This window comes from Oncorhynchus mykiss, chromosome 22 (assembly GCF_057628025.1).
Source record: "Oncorhynchus mykiss isolate SJ-2025 chromosome 22, ASM5762802v1, whole genome shotgun sequence".
Lineage (NCBI taxonomy): Eukaryota > Metazoa > Chordata > Actinopteri > Salmoniformes > Salmonidae > Oncorhynchus > Oncorhynchus mykiss.
This window is the reverse complement of record NC_143043.1, coordinates 20198360-20218584: the sequence shown is the minus strand read 5'-3', so window position 1 is coordinate 20218584 and position 20225 is coordinate 20198360. Positions and strand designations below refer to the sequence as shown.

The following is a 20225-nucleotide window of genomic DNA, read 5'->3' as shown; positions in this document are numbered from 1 at the left end:
GACATGTAAATGTTTCCCCTTAAACCACTCAAGTGTTGCTTTAGCAGTATGCTTAGGGTCATTGTCCTGCTGGAAGGTGAACCTCCATCCCAGTCTCAAATCTTTGGAAAACAGAATCTACCTGTATTTAGCGCCATCCATCATTCCTTCAATTTCAGTTTCCCAATCGCTGATGAAAAACATCCCCACAGCATGAGGCTGCCACTACCATGCTTCATTATGGGGATGGTGTTCTCAGGGTGATGAGAGGTGTTGGGTTTGCGTCAGACATAGCGTTTTCCTCGATGTCCAAAAAGCTCAATTTTAGTCTAATCTGACCAGAGTACCTTCTTCCATATGTTTGGGAAGTCTCCCACTTGCCTTTTGGCAAACACCAAATGTGTTTGCTTTTTTTTTTTCAAGCAATAACGTTTTTCTGTCCACTCTTCCGTAAAGCTCAGCTCTGTGGAGTGTACAGCTTAAAGGGGTCTTATGGACAGATACTCCAATCTTCGCTGTGGAGCTTTGTAGCTCCTTCAAGGTTATCTTTTGTCTCTTTGTTGCCTCTCTGATTAATGCCCTCCTTGCCTGGTCCGTGAGTTTTGGTCCCTTTCTTGGCAGGTTTGTTGTGTTGCCATATTCTTTCCATTTTTTAAATAATGGGTTTAATGGTGCTCTGTGGGATGTTCAAAGTTTCTGATATTTTTTTTAGAACCCAACCCTGATCTGTACTTCTCCACAACTTTGTCCCTGACCTGTTTGGAGAGCTCCTTGGTTTTCATGGTGCCACTTGTTTGGTGATGCCCCTTTGCTTAACTTGTTTGGGCTAGGGGGCAGCCTTTTCACTTTTGGATGAAAAGCGTGCCCAGAGTAAACAGCCTGCTACTCAGTCCCAGATGCTAATATATTCATATTATTAGTATTGGATAGAAAACACTCTGAAGTTTCTAAAACTGTTTGAATGATGTCTGTGAGTATAACAGAACTCATATGGCAGGCGAAAACCTAAGAAAAATCCAACCAGGAAGTGGGAAATTTGAGGTTTGTAGTTTTTCAACTCATTGCCATTCCAATATACAGTGTCTGTGGGGTCATATTGCACTTCCTTAAGGCTTCCACTAGATGTCAACAGTCCTTAGAACCTTGTTTGATGCTTCTACTGTGAAGTGGGGGCTCATAAGGGCTGTTTGAGCCAGGTGTCTGTCAGAGTGCCATGAGCTCGTGACGCGCGTTCATGTGAAAGTTTTTCTCTTTTCATTGCTTTTCTACAGACAAAAGGAATTCTCCGGTTGGAACATTATTGAAGATTTATGATAAAAACATCCTAAAGATTGATTCTATACTTCGTTTGACATGTTTATACGACCTGTAATATAACTTTTTTGACTTCTCGTCCGACCTTTCGACTGGACTTGCACGCACGTTTGGATTTGTTTTAGAGGTCGACCGATTAATCGGAATGGCCGATTTAATTAGGGCCGATTTCAAGTTTTCATAACAATCGGAAATCGGTATTTTTGGACACCGATTTGGCTGATTTTATTATTATTATTTTTTTACACCTTTATTTAATCTTTATTTAACTAGGCAAGTCAGTTAAGAACACATTCTTATTTTCAATGACGGCCTATGAATGGTGGGTTAACTGCCTCGTTCAGGGGCAGAAAGACAGATTTTCACCTTGTCAGCTCGGGGGATCCAATCTTGCAACCTACAGTTAACTAGTCCAACGCTATAACCACCTGCCTCTCGTTGCACTCCGCGAGGAGACTGCCTGTTACGCGAATGCAGTAAACCAAGGTAAGTTGCTAGCTAGCATTAAACTTATCTTATAAAAAACAATCAATCATAATCACTAGGTAACTACACATGGTTGATGATATTACTAGTTTATCTAGCGTGTCCTGCGTTGCATATAATCTGACTGAGCATACAAGCATCTGACTGAGCGGTGGTAGGCAGCAGCAGGCTCGTAAGCATTCATTCAAACATTCATTCAAGCATTCATTCAAGCAAATTAATTATTGAATGAATGCTTGAATGAATGTTTGAATGAATGCTTACGAGCCTGCTGCTGCCTACCACCGCTCAGTCAGATTATATACTCAGTCAGATTACACACTAGATAACTACACATGGTTGATGATATTACTAGTTTAACTAGTGATTATGATTGATTGTTTTTTATAACAGCAGCTCTTCGTTGTGCATCAAGCATTGCGCTGTTTATGACTTCAAGACTATCAACTCCCGAGATGAGGCTGGTGTAACCGAAGTGAAATGGCTAGCTAGTTAGCGGGGTGCGCGCTAATAGCGTTTCAAACGTCATTCGCTCTGAGACTTGGAGTGGTTGTTCCCCTTGCTCTGCATGGGTAACGCTGCCTCGAGGGTGGCTGTTGTCGTTGTGATTCTGGTTCGAGCCCAGGGAGGAGCGAGGAGAGGGACGGAAGCTATACTGTTACACTGGCAATACTAAAGTGCCTATAAGAACATCCAATAGTGAAATGTTAATGAAATACAAATGGTATAGAGGGAAATAGTCCTATAATTCCCATAATGACTACAACCTAAAACTTCTTACCTGGGAATATTGAAGACTCGTTAAAAGGAGGTATTTGGACATAAATTATTAACTTTATCGAACAAAACAAACATTTATTGTGGAACTGCGATTCCTGGGAGTGTATTCTGATGAAGATCATCAAAGGTAAGTGAATATTTATAATGCTATTTCTGATTTCTGTTGATTACACAACATGGCGGATTATAGCAAAGCCCAATGTAAACTGAGGTTTTTGGATATAAATATGAACTTGATCGAACAAAACATACATGTATTGTGTAACATGTTGTCCCGGGAGTGTCATCTGATGAGTGATTCTTTTTATTTATTTTTTCTGGTTAGTGATTAATTTTATCTCTATTTCTGCTTTTTGTGACTCCTCTCTTTGGTTGGAAAATGGCTGTATGCTTTCTGTGAAAAGGTGCTGCCCTAACATAATGATATGTTGTGCTTTCGCCGAAAATCCTTTTTGAAATCGGACACTGGTTGGATTATCGAGAAGTTTATCTTTAAAATGGTGTCTAATACTTGTATGTTTGAGAAATTTGAATTATGAGATTTGTTGTTTGAATTTGGCGCCCTGCAATTTCACTGGCTGTTGGCGAGGGGTTCCGCTAGCGGAACGGAACCCCGTTCCCAGACAGGTTAATGGTGTTGCAGACTCTGGTGCCTTTCAGAACAGGTGTATATATACTGAGATTGCATATACACTTAGATTGCACACAGGTGGACTATATTTAACTAATTATGTGACTTCTGAAGGTAATTGGTTGCACCAGATCTTATTTAGGGGCTTCATAGCAAAGGGGGTGAATACATATGCAGGCACCACTTTTCCATTTGCATTTTTTGAAATAAGTTATTTTTTGAATTTCACTTCACCAATTTGGACTATTGTGTATGTCTATTACATGACATCCAAATAAAAATGCAACAAAATAGGAAAGAACGGCAAGGGGGATGAATACTTTTGCAAGGCACTGTATGTGTGCCATTCAGAGAGTGAATGGGCAAGACAAATTATTTAAGTGCCCGTGAATGAGGTTTGGTAGTAGGTGCCTGGTGCACCAGTTTGTGTCAAGAACTGCAACGCTGCTGGGTTTTTCACGCTAAACAATTTCCTCTGTGTATCAAGAATGGTTCACCACCCAAAGGACATCCAGCTAATTTGACACAACGTTGGGAAGCATTGGGGTCAACATGGGCCAGCATCCCTGTGGAACGCTTTCTACACCTTGTAGAGTCCATGCTGAGGGCAAATATTAGGAAGGTGTTCTTAATGTTTTGTACACACAGTGTACGTAAAAAAAGAAGTGTGTCCTGTAAGCCTAAGCCTTCTCCAAACCGTTTTTTTTGTATCATACTGAAGTTCTCAGATAAATATGCTTTGAAATTCTGTTTTCAAAGTCCCAAGTTGTCGTGTGATTTGAAGTCGATCAAACCAACACCTATAGATGTGTATGATACAGGCGCGTATTTTTCCAGTGGGAACCTGTAGTTCAGAGAGCGTCAATGATCTCCCTACGGAGAGAGGTGGGTCTGAGTTCCTTACTGCTCTCTGTTCAGAGAATTCCTCAGAGTTCTCTGTAGAAGAGTTTCATGTCTCAGATGTTGGCCTGATCACTGTGGCAGTATTACAGGGTTAATGGGTCCTGGGTATTTTATCTGTAATCCATTTCCCTTTGTCTGAACTGGGTGCCCTGGCACTGTCAGAAATGTTAGCAGTGCTGCCAAGACGCAGAGCCTAACCAGCTTTGAAAACAAGTGGGCCAATAAGGTGGCGAGGCTACCATCTGCTACTGTACTGTATGTGCTGGGGGGGGGGGGGGGGGGGTGGTATTCATCTGAACTCCACAAAAAAACTGACTACGCTGACTTAAGTGTTTTAAACATCAGCGAACAAAAAAGAAAGTCAGCAGCATGTTTTAGGTTTGTGCCCAAAAGGGGAACTATTTAGCAGTTTTCATGTCAGAACATAAGGCTACAGTAGAACCAGACCCCCTTAGAGGGGTGTCACAACTGGTCTGACGAAACTAGGCTAAATAATGTAGACTTGCCACCTTCACAGATTATTAAATAAGAAACTGATTTGTGTCTAAATCTGAAGTGATATTTTTTTTTACTAGATTATAGACTATACGTGCTGAGTAAAGGCTTGTTCTTTACCCATCTCATTATTTTAAGTTTAGGACAAAGTTTCAGGCTAAAATTGTGTCCAGGTGACTGACGTAATGAAATGACCAATTTCCCCTGTAAATTACACTCTTAAAGCCACAGTGCAGTCAGAAACTAGACTTTAATGTGATTTATATATATTTCCACACCATGAGGTTGAAGTAATACTGTGAAAATTAAGATAATGCCCTTTTTAGTGTAAGAGCTGTTTGAAAAGACCACCTAAAATGTCAGCCAAGTAATTTTTCCAACAATTGTTTACAGACAGATTATTTCACTTGTAATTCACTGTATCACAATTCCAGTGGGTCAGAAGTTTACATACACTAAGTTGACTGTGCCTTCAAACAGCTTGGAAAATTCCAGAAAATGATGTCATGGCTTTAGAAGCTTCTGATAGGCTAATTGACATCATTTGAGTCAATTGGAGGTGTACCTGTGGATGTATTTTAAGGCCTACCTTCAAACTCAGTGCCTTTTTTTTGCTTGACATCATGGAAAAATCAAAAGAAATCTGCCAAGACCGCAGAAAAAAAATTGTAGACAAGTCTGGTTCATCCTTGGGAGCAATTTCCAAATGTCTGAAGGTACCACGTTCATCTGTACAAACAATAGAAATGGCTATATTGTACTTTCAACCTTTTCCCGTACTAGCTGCAAATATCTCTGTCGCCCCAGCATCTTTGGTTTTTATGCGCTTGATGTCAGAATGTACTCACTGTTCCAAAATGTGATTGTTAGGCAACAGGACAGTTAACCCACGCTGCCCTCAAACCAAGGCACGCTTCCTGCTAATTATCTATAGGCTATGTTTCAATTAGGCTATGTTTCAACACAATTGAGCTGTGTTCAGCCTCCTCATTCATTCATATAGAAGTAGCCCATTTCACTGTTGCAGGAAATGTACGTTTGAGGCAGTAATGAGCCAGACAAAAGTTCTCTCTTTGACGAGAACCCAAGCACAAACTTTTTCCTCCCTGGCACATTTTCTTGCTGGCGTATGCATTGCTTTCACTAATAATAATAACTTTGTACATGCGTGCGTTCATCTCGAAGTAAGTGCCTTATTACGTTATCATTATAGTTTCTGTATATCGTGTTGTCGTTTCTACTAAGCACACCGTATGGAGCATAATGTATTTACTGTTTTATTCATGTTTTAAAGTACTGGTGACAAATCTTGCATAGATTGAAATGGACATATTTGATGTGTGTAAAATACTTTTGGGAAGGTTGGACTGATTATGTTGAGCTAATGCTAAGCTAATTGCCAGCTATGTGTGGCGCCATGTTTGTTGACATCATACAATGCATTCTGCTTGTCATGTAAATGTCTGTCAGACCAAAGATGTTATAACAAAACGAGGTGAAGAGATGGTTCACTTGTCTTTCGAGTACATTTTTGGAAGTGAATGATGGAAGTGAATGGTGAGGTCACCTGTGATCTGATGAATTGTGAATAGTAATTGCTATTAGCTAATTCCTATTATGGTTTCTGTCAGCCTAGAGTTAGCTAAATATTATTGTTTGTGTTAGGTCTAGGGCCTACCCAAATGAGTTAGATTGTTTGTCGACCGAGATAGTTTTAGTCGAGCAGTAAGAAATATATGTTTGCGCCCATCTCAGTGAACTAATCCATTGCGGAGGCCTAGACTTAAAGCCAATATATGCTTGATCTGAAAATGTGGTCGGAGGTGCCATGTTTATTTTTATTTATTTTATTTTTTTATTTCACCTTTATTTAACCAGGTAGGCTAGTTGAGAACAAGTTCTCATTTGCAACTGCGACCTGGCCAAGATAAGGCATAGCAGTGTGAACAGACAACACAGAGTTACACATGGAGTAAACAATTAACAAGTCAATAACACAGTAGAAAAAAGGGGAGTCTATATATACATTGTGTGCAAAAGGCATGAGAAGGTAGGCAAATAATTACAATTATGCAGATTAACACTGGAGTGATAAATGATCAGATGGTTATGTACAGGTAGAGATATTGGTGTGCAAAAGAGCAGAAAAATAAATAAATAAAAACAGTATGGGGATGAGGTAGGTGAAAATGGGTGGGCTATTTACCAATAGACTATGTACAGCTGCAGCGATCGGTTAGCTGCTCAGATAGCAGATGTTTGAAGTTGGTGAGGGAGAGTTAGGTCACTCTTTCCTCAGTTAGCACTACAACTAATGTAGTTTACATTTTCCAGTTTGGATGATAATTTTGTTATGCTGTCATTACTTCTGTGAATGTCTGAACATTGCATCCCAAAAAATAAACTGTTCACATTAAGGACATAACATTGTAAAGACCGTGTTTGTGGAAAAACAGTGGCCAGCTCAAACGGTGACTGTTGCGTCAATCGTAACTGGACGTTCTAAACAAGTTTTCTAATCACACCGATTTGAGGCTACGCTGCAGGGACCACTTTGACACATTCGTATGTGTCAAAGGGTTAACAAGCCTGCTACAATCACAAGGTGTCTTCACTTTCTCCCAATGAAACCCAAATGGTTGTGGCCACGAGTGAGCAATGTCTCTTTGAGAAGCCACCCACAGTTTGAACCATGTCAGGAATGCCCCCTCCCTGGGATGTGCCTTTTGCAGCCTTGAAGGTAGAGTCTTTATGGCTCCCAGACTGGCCCTGTCTTAGAGCCCAAGGCTCTGTGGAGCATGGGCCTGTTTACCCAGCAGTAAACTTCTGCGTCTGGCCCATCTGATGTGGTAAAGTAGAGGCAGACCCCTGGGTACTACCACTTAGGCCTGAGCAGACTGCCTCGATGTTCCAGTGTGGCGATCATGTCACTGCGGTCAGGGCCTGAGGTGGATGCCTCTCAGGTTCATGCTGACTGCATGAGACAAAAGCTTTTTCAGAAAGCTCCTTGGTAAAGATCAGGCATCACTGCTTGGTCAGCCTTACATTGAATGTGCCAACATCTTATTGAGTTTATTAGACTAAACTAATTGTCTGAAATTCATATCAGTTTAGTACTTTAGAACAATACAGGACTGACGATGGCAAGTCTGTTTAATTGGCTTGGCTAGCTATAGCTAGCTAGCTGGCTAAAGCTAGTTTGAATGATGCATCAACACCCGATCAACACAGCATCAGATTTTTATTCTACCTGCTCCTGTTTCTGGAAAGATGTGGGCTACGGTTTGAGGGGATGACAGAGGTTCGCCTTGTAAGGACACTGTTACTGAATTTTAATTATTATTATTATTATTTTTTTTACCTTTATTTAACTAGGCAAGTCAGTTAAGAACAAATTCTTATTTTCAATGACGGCCTAGGAACAGTGGGTTAACTGCCTGTTCAGGGGCAGAACTGCAGAGGTGTGGTGGTTTCTCAGGCGCTTATAGCTGCTGAGGCGTCACCCAAGGAGATGCTACACATTCGGTGGAGGATGTTCCAGCCTACCAGCTTACCTGCAGTACAGAGGAGGAGTAGCTGTGAACTTCAGACAGGTGCCTGATGAAAAGCTAGGGTCTGCCTGTCTGACTGATGGTTCTCCCTCCCTGGCTGCACCTCAAGCTATTTCAAGCTAATTCTTTACTGAACTGCCTCATCTAGCTGTGGAAGAGCATCTCCCTTGAACTGCCAGCTCTGTGAATTATTTGTATTTTTGATTTAAAATGTATAATTAAAGCGACTTTGAGATTCTGTATGAAAAGCGCTATACAAAATACATCTATTATGATTGTAAGTCATTAAATAAGTAAATTGCTAGCCTAGCATTTAATCAGAGGGCAAATGAAGTGCCGAGGCAATTTTCATTGTGATTCCTGGAGGTTTCATGAGTGTGTGTCTTTGTCAAGAGTTCAGAGAGATGCATCTACATCTACTCTGCTCACATGACTCCTACCAGAGAGGACAGGAGGCTTTGAAGGCCCTGTAAAGCCAATGAGGTAGTGGGGCCATTAAAGTTAATTACCAGGCTTTAAAATGACTGCTTTGCAGAAGACCATTGCACAGAAATCAATGAGCCAACAGGGGAAGGCTAATTGGAACACTTTTTTATCTTCTGACATGAAAGTAACTTTGTAACCGCGCTGCTTGCCCATCCAGACTTTATGTCCGAGGCGGCTGATGTAATCGCTACACAGCAGAAGCACATGGAGGAATAGCCATGAAGTGTCAAACAATCAGCCTAATGCTTGTGACGTGGGAGCCGCATTAGATCAGAATGTATGCTCCGCGGTGCTGTGTGGTGCCGCATCTTTGGGGTGACGGAGAAAATAGAACAAATCAAGTTAAGGATTATGGGTTGGCATTACAAATCCTGATTTCATCAAGGTGCATTCCCCGATTTTAAGCAAACAGGAATCTAGGTTGTAGATTTAAAATTGTACAATACCGTAAGTGTGCGAGTATAACCTTTTGTAGTAAAAATGGTGTCTTCTAGCCTATTCATTTGAGTTGACATTTACCCACATTTGCAACACCCCCCTAAAACCAACAACATTAAAATCACAGTGCAGTTATCACAAAAAATAGACTTTTCCTTGTAGTCTAACCAGACTATATGGCTGTAAATGCCTGTGGAAAGTTGTGTAATTTAAATCAAATCAGAGAGGAAGAGGCTACTTGGTTGAATTTGCGAGGCATGCAAGACAAGACGTTACGAGATACAGATTACCAAGACATTCTTTCTGCCTACCCCTCCTCTCTCTACCTCGCGCTGAGCTCGCCTGCACTTGCTCTTTGCTAATGATGCAAGTGTGTTCAGTCTCCGGGCCTATTGCGTGTAGAATATCCTAGCCTATTCGTTGATGATAGGCCCTGCTTGACTGAAGTTGCGAGACATTGCAAGCAAAAGAAATCGCAAGATACACTATTCCTTTGTGAGATACAGCTTTAGATAGGCCTAGTGCACGGTTCTGACTGTCTGCCTGGTGGCTGACTGTTTTAATGGAACAACCCCCCTAAAAGAAATGGAAGTGTAAACGTTAATAACATTTTTCCATTTACACATCCCTAGTGTCTGGTATTCCAGTATGTTCAACATGTAATTCCTTTTTCAAGCAAGGACACTCAGTCACTCTATCCATGATTGAAGCAGTTTATGTAATGTATTAGAAGGCACATTGGCAATGGTATTTGCACCCTGGCAGACACCTATTCACCTGGGAGCATGGACTGGGCAACCATATTGGGAAGTAGAAAGAGATGTTTTATACTTCTATACTAGACGGGGATTCAATTACTAAAACAAAGGAGACTATTGGCCTTTAGGGACTCCCGAGTGGCACGGCAGTCTAAGGCACTGCATCTTAGTGCTATAGGCGTCACTACAGACCCTGGTTCGATTCCAGACTGTATCACAACCGGCCTTGATTGAGAGTCCCATACTGCGGTGCACAATTGGCCCAGCATCGTCTGGGTTAGGCCGGGGTAGGCCGTCATTGTAAGTAATTTGTTCTTAACTGACTTGCCTAGTTAAATAAATTAAAAGGTAATACAAATAATTATGAGTTAAAACATTTTTAGGTGTGTGGAAAAACATTAAGCAACCAAGTATCATATTAAACATTACAGTGTTATGATAAGGGAGACTTGCAGCGAATGTCTCTACGTTTGTTTGGCATAGGATACATTCCTGGGAACAGCTCTCCAAACAAAAACAATAGCCTGTCATGATGGTGGGTTAAACCAGGCGCCGGGCAGGGGGGTCCCCAGGATTACACGGCTAATCTGAGGACAGACGAGGGACACCTGTGCCACCACATAATTCCGACTGGAGGATTATGGATCCACACTGTGCTAATGAGGGGAGGATGCTTGGCTGTGCTTGGCCAAGACAGTCTGGGTTAGTGGAGGGAGGGACAGCAAAGTGCTGCCTGATGGCTGGCATGCACATTTATAACCCGGCTGCTGCAACCAAGTGGGTCTGACTGTCTGAGAGAACATTTCATTTTTGATTTATCCATTATTTTACCAGGTAAGTTGACTGAGAACACGTTCTCATTTGCAGCAACGACCTGGGGAATCTAGGAATTACAGGGGAGAGGAGGGGGATGAATGAGCCAATTGTAAACTGGGGATTATTAGGTGACCAGGATGGTTTGAGGGCCAGATTGGGAATTTAGCCAGGACACCGGGGTTAACACCCCTACTCTTACGATAAGTGCCATGGGATCTTTTATGACCTCAGAGAGTCAGGACACCCGTTTAACGTCCCATCCGAAAGACGGCACCCTACACAGGGCAGTGTCCCCAAACCCTGCCCTAGGTCATTGGGATATAGGCCAGAGGAAAGAGTGCCTCCTACTGGCCCTCCAACACCACTTTCAGCAGCATCTGGTCTCCCATCCAGGAACTGACCAGGACCAACCCTGCTTAGCTTCAGAAGCAAGCCAGCAGTGGTATGCTGCTGACAAACATGGTGCACACAGTCATTTCCTGAACGTTGAACAACTCTTAGATTAGTGTTATACAATGACTTGTTATTACCAGATATCTTTTTTTACAACGTCAAAGTGCATGTTGTGGCCTGCAGACTGCAAAGTCAAAAATACAACAGATAGAGGAGCGTGGGGGGAATAAAAGTTGCTTTGAATAGTAATATTTATGCCACAGTAGGCAATTTGATTTGCTGTCCTCGTGTCATTATCATTCTCCTCTCTTGTGGTTTTATTCCCCCTCGCTGTCTGGTCTGATCCAACCCACTTTGCCTTAGCCTCTCCTGGGAAAGCTATCTAATGTTGGTCCTGGCTTGGAGAAAGCCAGACTGGATACGCAGCTCAGGATACGCTGAGGAAATACAGTAATGTGAAAAAGCCAAGCGGAGAGGCCTGGCTGGCTGGCTGGCTGGCTGGCTGAAGAGGAGCCCACTCATCCAGTCACAGATTCAGTCCTGTGTGTGTATGTGAAACAGCCGAGCAAAGAGCCCAGCCATCTCACCAGACCATGCAGATCAGCAAAGCCTCCAGTACACTCTCCCATTCTGTTCTGTACAGCAGCTATACTACAGCCTCCCTGGATCCTCCTGACACTGTTGCTTGCAGTGGATGGCAGCTGGACTGTAGAGGGGTAGGGGGGCCCACACGCTCATCTGACAGGTCCTGGCTGGATCAGTGACAGGTTGCTGGGGCGGAAGGGAGGGGCATGCTCTACTCCCTCATTGTAGCTAGACAGTCCCCTGGGTCGTATCAATCAAAGGCTCCTAAAAGATCTGAGAGGATGTGGGCGGGGGAGAGATGCTGCATTGCAGACACTATTTTGTATTTTCCGAATCCTGCAAAAGTGAAGTAAACTAGGCTAAATATGCTACTGTAGGACATTTTCTGGTTTGCAGAACTCTTAAGCTGGTGGGCAGATGGTGATAGATCACGGGTCACTGTCCGCATGAAGGATGAATACCGTCAGAAATAAACAGACACTGTCAAGATTATTATTGGCCTCAGCCATTTTCCTATGATTCACCAGTGTGCTCAGAACGATGGTGATCAGAGTTCCCAAGTTGGTTCTTTTAATAGCCTAATCACATGGTCTACTGTATGTCAGAAGTTGGCAAAAATGTGTTTGCGGTGGCATAGGCCGTAGTGCTTTTGTCCAAAGCCCCATTGAATACTTTTTCACCGTATACAAGCTTGAGGTTTTAGGCTATTGACTTCCTCTACCAAGCAGAGAAATTAGGCCTAGGCTAATTGATGTATCCTATCTCAAGGTTCAAGGGTAGCCCATGTTTGGGGAGGGGTCTCTGCTGGTCTGTGACGACAGCAAATGAAGCATAAAATAAGTGTTTTTTTGACTAGCTATGTGAAGCCATTTTTCTTTGGATCTCCCAGGGAGATGGTGGGTAGAGGTGGAGGGGTTGAGTCAAGTGCTGTCCGTCTGTCTGCCTGGCCAGTATGACTCACGTAATGGGAGGCTGGAGTTTATTTAAAGGTAATGTTGTTGTTAGTCAATGGAGGTCCTCGTTCACGGCGGTCGGAGCGGACTGAATTCTCGTCTCCGCAATACACGAGGATGAATATTTCACAAAGGTTGTCCACGTAGTGTGTTTTATGTGCCACATTCAGGAATGTACTTTTTCCACATTTTGTTGTGTTACAAAGTGGGATTTAAAATGGATTTAATTGTAATTTCTTGTCAACTATCTATACAAAATACTGTAATTTCAAAGTGGAAGAAATATAGTGTAAAAAAATATATATATATGAAAAATAAAACACTAATATATTGTGTCATGATTAGATAAGTATTCAACCCCCTGACTCAATACATGTTAGAATCACCGTTGGCAGTGATTACAACTGTAATGCTTTCTGGGTAAGTCTCTAAGAGCTTTGCACACCTGGATTGTACAATATTTCATATAAAACATTCAAGCTCTGTCAAGTTGGTAGTTGATCATTGTTAGACAGACATGTTCAAGTCTTGCCATAGATTTTCAAGGCGATTTAAGTCAAAACTGTAACTAGGCCACTCAGGAACAGTCAGTGTCGTCTTGGTAAGCAACTCCAGTGTATACAGTGCATTCGGAAATTATTCAGCCTTATTCTAAAATTGATTGAAATAAAAATTCCCCTCATCAATCTACACACAAACGATGACAAAGAGAAAACAGGTTTTTAGAATTTTTTTGCAAATGTATTAAACATAATAAGTCTTCGAAAAACCTGTTTTCGCTTTGTCGTTATGGGGTGTTGTGTGTAATACATTTTAGAATAAGGCCGTAACGTAACGAAATGTGCAAAAAGTCAAGGGGTCTGAATACTTTCTGAAGGCACTGTATAAGGATTAGTGAAAATGTTAGACCTTTCCAGAAACTGAAGAGGAAGACCAGCATTGTTTACGGCGTGCAGACCAAGAGATGACACGCATTTTTCATTCTGCCGAATTGATTGATTTAGCCATCTCTCTGTTTTATTTAAAACAAGTTTGTTCAAGACTATTTTTCATTTGTTTATTGCAGCCTTTTGTACACAGGGATTGTGTACACAGCGATGGGCTATTTCAAGACCACTGGGAGCCAATTAAATATGGCAATGCAGTGACATCCCTGTTGGGCATATTTAATTTTGACTGTAAAGTTCACGTAAAAGTTTATTCTATGCTTCATCAGTAGATGTCTAGGCCTACATCAAACTAGTACATAGACATAGCCCACAGTTCACAAAACAACCATTGGTGTTGTTGCCATCTCTACAGCTAGGCCTTTAAACCTTACATAACATACTGTAGCAGGGCTATTACAGGCTGATCTCCACAAGTCAGCTCATGCCTGATTTATTGGATTCTTGATTTGGTTTGACCTCCAACGAGGCATGTTTCTGAACTCTGGGGGGGGATGTCCTTCCTGTAGGCGGGAGGATGGTCAGGAGAGGAGTTGCCATACACCTACACGTCAGTCAACGACACCGCCCCATTCATACACACACACACACACTTCCGTAGCCTCTGGCGAGGGAAACCCGAACCGGGCGCTCTAAGAGCTCATTTCAGAGGCGGGAACATTAAAGGTGCTAGAAGTGGCCTCTGCTTGAGTTGGAACACAGGAAAGCTAGCCCACAGGGGCCGAGGGAGCAGCCAGCAGGCTGCGCTCAGGACTGCACATTTAACAGCACCTACGTCAGTGACACTGCCACAGACCCATATGTTTCGGGGCCAAGGGCTACTGCTGGGCTCCAAGTATAACAGGGCAGCAGGCAGGAGGAATGAACTTTCATTAATGGTTTCGCCTCCCTTATTTTGAGCATGTCATCCAATTGATTAATATGGGTTGTGTTTCAGTGGCTCGGTGGGTATAATACGCTGCCCACGGCTTGTGGTTTTACGTCACACTCTTGTGACTGGCTGCTCAGATGTAGTGTTCTCTTTTTGGGACCGGAAGGGGGTAGCTACTAGTTAGCGATGTTAGGAGTCTGGTTCCTAGCCAGACCAGTCGATGGAACTCGGGGAAACTCCAATTCCCTCCAGTCAGCAGGCTGCTTGTTTCCGAGCCGCTCCAGAATACGAATGTCATTTTCTGTTTCCTATGGTGGTGGAAGAGAGTGCATGGCAGTTCAGTGCTATTACGAGCATGAGTGCTTCTTGTGTTGTGTAGGCTCTGTGTGCTGAATCAGACATGGATCCTCACATGGCCTTTTTCCCCCAACAGCATCCATCACCATGAGACAATGTCGTAGAGATCCACCCACGGGCTTGAGTTTCTTCTCAGCTAGCTAACATTCAATGCAGATACATTCCCGAAAGGCATTATTTAACACAATATCTTATCACAGCACGTGGCAAACCACAGTCATGGCAAACCATGACCAACCATGACCAAGTCCCTGACCGAAAAGGCTGACCCATAGAATTAGCGATTTAGAATACTAGAATGTACGTGGATCTTCTTATGACGGGATCAAGGTCAGCCATTTTGGTCAGGGAGTTGGTCAACCATGGTTTGCCAGTGCTGTGACAAGATATTGTGTAAAACAATGAATTTGAATAATTGATCTGCACTGTATGTTTGTTAGCTAGCTAGGCAGTTTCAGAAGAATGGTAACATACATTTTTCAAATTAAATGCCAATATGCAATTCAAACAATGCAGTCAATCTAAAGCCATACAATGGCTGAAATCAGTTGATGATAGACAAGTTGTAAATGCAACAAGTACTGCTATTGTTCCCTAAATGCAACAAGTACTGCTATTGTTCCCTAAATGCAACAAGTACTGCTATTGTTCCCTAAATGCAACAAGTACTGCTATTGTTCCCTAAATGCAACAAGTACTGCTATTGTTCCCTAAATGCAACAAGTACTGCTATTGTTCCCTAAATGCAACAAGTACTGTTCCTTGTTCCCTAAAGTAAAGTTGAGGCCGTGTGGCGGATTGATCTCGGAGTATGCATTTTGATCAGGTTTTATGCATTTTGGGAATTGTGAGAAACACTGGTCGATATCCTTTTTATCGCTTTTGAATGAGAGAATCAGATTTGGCTTTTTTTTTTTACCAGGCAACACTTGGCATGTTATTCCTTTCCTTCCTAACCCTGATGCCAGCTCTGTCTAGGTCAGGCCCTTCCAACACACATTGCATAGACACAGATGTGAGACATGGGGTCATCTCCGGCTGTTTCCTGCTATCACTCGGTCACGGAAAACGACACATGGCGCCGGAGGGAATGGCGGCCGTTTTACGTGCTATTTTGTGTATTTTTTTGGTGCTGACCGTAATTATTATTATTTATTTTTTTACATGTTTTCGCCATCGTTTCCTATAACTGAAAAGAGCTTCTGGACATTAGAACAGCCTCGTTATTGTTTTTATTGTGTTATTATTTCCTTTTAATTTAGCAAATTATGTGTCTTATTTTTTAACTGCATTATTGGGAATGGGCTCATAAGTAAGCATTTCACTGTGAAGTTGCATTCTGTTGCATTCGGCACATATGACCGATAAGATTGGATTTGATTTGAGTTGCAGGATATCCCCCCATCTGTCTTCCATTAGCTGTCCTCACCGTGTGGCTCTGGAAAATTCAGTGGCGGAAAACCATAGACTAGCTAGTCCCAGTGCTGAACACACATTGATAGATGATCCTGACGATTGAATCAGAGTAAAAAAAAAACAACCCAAATCTGCACTAGACTGTAAAGTGGCCACATTTTTTCCTTCCTTAAGCAGTGGAAAACATTCTCCCTGCACCACTAGTAGTCTGTGTTTATAACAGAGACATGGTATTCAACGGTCATAGTAACAGAATGGACCACAGCCCTGGGTTGTATTTCATGACATACCTTCGCACAATGACAATCACACAAATGCGGAATATCTAGGTTCTTGTTTATAATCTGCGTTTCTCATCTGAAGAATTGCTTCATGTTATAGCCTAACACCTTTAGTTGTTTTCTGAGTAATAATGAAGGTTATGGTTCAATATGGTGTGTTTTCTGTCAGTGAGTGTGCGCTAGGATAGGCAATGAATTTGGATGTGTGGTGGCGATTAAGCACCAGCTAATTGTTTCAATATTTCCTAATGCACTTATGGGTGGGGTACAGTGAGGGTTGGGGCCAAAACGAGACAACCACAGTCTTCAGGGGGACATTACATAAAGCAGATGTTGATTAAGTAGGGTAAGCGAACCCGAAAAAGAAAGGGCTTCGTAAACAACAGGTGTGGACTAACAGTCAATTGTTGGGCCCTTCCCAACAATGCAGAGAGAAACTTCTAGAAAAGCGAAACACGTAATAATTGATAAACAATAAGTACTGATCATTTGGCTACATACAAGGGGTAGCGGTATCGAGTCGATATGCAGGGGTTCGGTTACGGTACAGCGGACAAAAATGAAATGCCAACAGTTACTCTTGTTCATTTTTGTTTATTTGGCTAAATACGCCAAAATTAAAAAGGCACCCTATTTGTGACCCAAGTCCAGTTTCTGTGACGTCATTCACAATGTTTCTGGATTTGTCTGTTGTGAAAGGGATTATTATACCGGGCCTCTCAAGAAGTTGTTCCCGAAATGGACCTGGAGCTTTCCCACCTGGACAAATGCATAAATAAAATGCATAAATAAAAAAATATCAATATAGAGACCCGAGGACGACCAGGTCCGTATCGACATGGTCGGATCCGAGTGAGGGAAGCAGTAGAAGAGTCCGTTTGTTAGCTACTTTCTTAACCGGAGATGACACGGCGTGAGGGAGAGCAGGCGCGGGAGGGTCCTTGCGTTGTGTTACTGTGAGCGAGACAAACAGGAGCAAGGAGGAGGTAGGGAGCGACAGAGAGACAGCAGCCAACCATAACAAGCCAACTCACGCTAGAATGCTAACTTCGAGCTTGTCATAGCTAGGTTATTTATTATCCAATAAGATTATTTAGTAGCTGTATTCACTGCTTAAAACCTGAGAAGCATTGGCTTAGATAGCCAGCTTGCTAATTGAGTATAATTAAGTCTGCATGCACTTTCTTCCTGTTCTACAGTTACAAATAACAGGCTCTTGGTCGTTGTACAGTATACTTCTCATTTAACTTTTAATTCCAGCATTTCAATTCCATTTTTCCATTGAAGGCTTTATGACTGTAGTGGCGCTTTGATGACTTGTGACTGGCCGACAACAACAACGAGCTACGTGCTCCACTCTGGGCTATTCTGGTTGGGCAGTGGAGAACATATGATTAATGTTTTATCCACAACTCTCTGTCCCTCACCGTTTTAAACGACTGTGAAGCCAAAATGTACCCAAGCTGGAGTTTTAAACAATGATTGAGGATCCCACAATTCTGGTTTTATCGAGCCCACCACTCGCGTTCTCAGTCAACTTACCTGGTAAGATAAGGGTAAAATAAAAAGAATACAACGCAGCATAGCCTAAAGGCCTGGTGTTTTTATTTAAAGATATTTTCACAGTGCAAACCGAACATAGTTTCCTGTACCAAACACTTCGGTACGAATATGTGTACTGTTACAGCTCTAGTCAAGGCAGATAGTTTGGGTAGCTATTTGGTTAGCTAATTAACAAACTATTTAGCAGTCTAATGGCTTGGGGGTATAACCTGTTGGTTGCAGACTTGGTGCATCGGTACTGCTTGCTGTGTGGTAGCAGAGAGAACAGTCTATGGCTTGGGTGGCTGGAGTCTTTGACAATTTGTAGGGCCTTCCTCTGACACCGGCTGGTAGCGAGGTCCTGGATGGCATTGAGCTCGGACCAAGTGATGTACTGGGCCGTACACACTACCCACTGTAGCGGCTTGCGTCGAATGCTGAGCAGTTGCTATACCAAGCGGTGATGCAGCCAGTCAAGATGCTCTCAATGGTGCAGCTGTAGCACTTTTTGAGGATGCCAAATCCCCTCCTGATGGGGAAGAGGCGTTTTTGTGTCCTCTCCACGACTGTGTTTGTGTGTTTGGACCATGATAGATCCTTAGTGATGTGGACACCGAGGAACTTGAAGTTCTCGACTCTCTCCACTACAGCCTTGGTCATGTGAATGGGGGCGTGCTCGGCCTTCCGTTTTCTGTAGTCCACGATCAGCTCCTTTGTCTTGCTGACGTTGATCGAGAGGTTGTTTTCCTGGCACCACACCTCCCATTAGGCCGGCTCATCGTCGTCGGTGATCAGGCCTACCACAGTCGTGTCATCTGCAAACTTATTGATGGTGTTGAAATCGTGAGCGGCTACGCAGTCGTGGGTGAACAGGGAGTACAGGAGGGGACTAAGCACGCACCCCTGAGGATCAGCGTGGCAGATGTGTTACCTCCCCTCAACCCCTTGGGGGTGTCCCTTCAGGAAGTCCAGGATCCAGTTGCAGAGGGAGGTGTTCAGTCCCAGGGCCCTTAGCTTAGTGATGAGCTTGGAGGGCACTATGGTGTTGAACGTTGCGCTGTAGTCAATGAACAGCCTTCTCGTGTAGGTGTTCCTTTTGTCGCAGTGGTTTTGAGTTTTGAGGCGGTATGCGAATTGGAGTGGGTCCAAGGTGATCCATGACTAGCCTTTTCAACGCATTTCATGGCAACAGATGTGAGTGCTATGGGGCGATAGTCATTTAGACGGGTTACCTCTTCTTGGGAAGAGGGACAATGGGCTACATGTAGCAGGGACAATCTGCAATTCAAGCACTAACAAAGCATAGAGTGTCATGCATTGAACCAATGCATGGCCGTTGGATAGCAGGCCGCTAATACAGCACATCACTTCCTGCTGCATGTCACTTTCAAATCCTCTCCATAACAAAGCAGCTTTTTGTTTCCAGTTCCCATTTACCAAAGAAAATGGAATCGAAAGTTGTATTTTCTGGCTAAACCGTTTGGTTGGATGTTTACAGTTTGTTTTACGGAGTGGTTTCGCTACAATAACTCTTAAGATTGCATACGGTATATGTGAGACAATCATATCTCATTGCAGAGGACCTATTTCAAGGCAGAAAGAAGTTTGGATTTCCTTAGTGAGGATACGTAGCACCGGGGAGACTAGGCCTTGTAATCTATGCTCTCCCTCACAGCCTTCCTCCCCTATCTTACTCTGTCAGTGTTGTACTTGTGTGGATCCAGAAGTGCAATCGCATAGAATGATGACACGCTTGCACACACACACACAAAACCCACACACGGATGGTGCTGTGCCTGGGGATCCCTGAGGGATTAAATGGCGCTGAGTGATTGTACTTGATGGTGCTTATTATGAAGGGACGTTCGTCTCAGAGAGAGAGAGAGAGAGACACGGCTCCTAGCGCTACAGACGGGTTATATTATACAGTAGTGCAATCCCATGGATCACACACACACACACACATACACACACACACACACCCTGTATACAGACTACAGAAATGGGTTAGTTCATCCCCCCTAGACACAGCCCACAGAGTCAGACTCATTAGGAGATAGTTCTCTCCTCACCCTGCTACTCCTTAACCTCTATATGTCACAAGCCATCACAGTCTCCCTCTCGATGACAGAACAGTTATTAAAGCTGCGTCGCAAATGGCAACCTATTCTCCAAATAGTGCCCTACTTTTAACCATTGGGCTCTGGTGAAAAGTAGTGCACTATACAGGGAATAGGGTGCCA

At 43.0% G+C, this 20225-nt stretch overlaps 1 protein-coding gene across 8 annotated transcripts in view; it reads left to right on the top strand.

Moving 5' to 3' along the window:
• fmnl2a (formin-like 2a) overlaps positions 1-20225 on the top strand; it is a 91049-nt gene that overhangs the window by 19304 nt on the left and 51520 nt on the right. The gene's annotated exons all lie outside the window — the stretch shown is intronic.